This window comes from Opisthorchis viverrini, assembly GCF_000715545.1.
Source record: "Opisthorchis viverrini unplaced genomic scaffold opera_v5_321, whole genome shotgun sequence".
Classification (NCBI taxonomy): Eukaryota; Metazoa; Platyhelminthes; class Trematoda; order Opisthorchiida; family Opisthorchiidae; genus Opisthorchis; species Opisthorchis viverrini.
In genome coordinates this window covers 38,592-39,795 of record NW_008751979.1, presented here as the reverse complement: position 1 = coordinate 39,795, position 1,204 = coordinate 38,592, and the positions used below count along the sequence as shown (strand labels likewise).

General features: G+C 41.3%; 1 protein-coding gene across 1 annotated transcript in view; it reads right to left on the bottom strand.

The window, feature by feature from the left end:
* Nucleotides 1–574, bottom strand: part of T265_09965 (hypothetical protein) — a gene marked incomplete at both ends in the record, with an annotated part of 34,559 nt that extends 33,985 nt beyond the window's left edge. Inside the window, 2 exons of the mRNA XM_009176200.1 lie at nt 157–414; nt 469–574. The remainder of the gene's footprint in view (nt 1–156; nt 415–468) is intronic.
* Between the last annotated feature and the right edge of the window lie 630 nt (nt 575–1,204).

The window sequence follows — 1,204 nt, the reverse complement described above, 5'->3', positions numbered from 1 at the left end:
TACATCCGACCGGGCAGTCACAAACCTATTTTGTGTTCCATATGGAACTGAAAACCCGACGCGATGTGAGCTAGCTGTCACATCTGTCTTTCACAAAGGACTAGTCGTCTGACTTGGTGGATGAAAAATCTGGTTTCCAGAGTGAATAAAACTCACTTCAGATTGGAAAGAACTGGTAGGTGTACAGGACAGCTCCATGGAAACTTGCGCACCGAAACCTCATAGGAGACATCATGAAACGAGACTGTTGATCCCTTCGCCGACACTAGTAGGTGTTAGCAGTAGAGTAATTGAATAATATTCACCTTGTTGCGACATAAAATATGATAGACCTTAAGAAGACTACCGTAATCTCACAAACGGTTGCATCAATAAGTGAACCACGTCAATTGAAATTCAGGAAGAATGTACCCCCTGAAAGGAGAATGAAATGAGCCTTGTATGTTCAAGTGTGAGAAATAGTACTACTACACTAGGCATATTTGAGCATAGATACTCTCTCGAACAACAGATTCAGCCACTTCAAATCAGAGCGGCTGCAGAGGGAATGTATCCACAAAACCAGAGAAGTCCTGCAAATAATCAAATTAAATGGAAAGATGATCACGTGGAAAGATTGGATTAACTTAGAGGAAATATTATTTATTCAAATGGAAGGATGAACCTCAACAGAAGCTGTTAAATCGAGTCTTAAAGAGGTGGAAATAATGAGAGAACCGAAGTATAATGGCAGAGAGGAGTTCGAGTGTAGTAGATCGGGCTAAAAAAGGAAAACGTAGAAAGACAAACAGGTCAGTCGGGTAGTTCAGCACGATGGTTCTGGAAGTGACTTGAAGAACAAATGTGAGTGGAATAATCGAACGTTCCTGAACAAGGCTGACGCAGATTCCGAGTAACATCAAAGTAATGATAACATAGACATGATGAAGCGAAAGTTCGAAAATTAGAAACTGGAAACAGAGTTTGCCGTGTTCACTTGCACTTACCTAAACCAGGCCACTAAACCAAACAACACATCATCATCATCACCACCATCATCACCGACGGCACATCAGTGTTCAGCGTTGATGATCCGCTGCCTTGCAACCATAATTTATTTGAAAGGTTTATTATGAAGAAAAATGAAGGTGGAATGGGCTCAGTGTTATTCTAACAGATCACCTCTAGGTACCTATACCTTCAGACGCCCATTGAAGCAATCTAG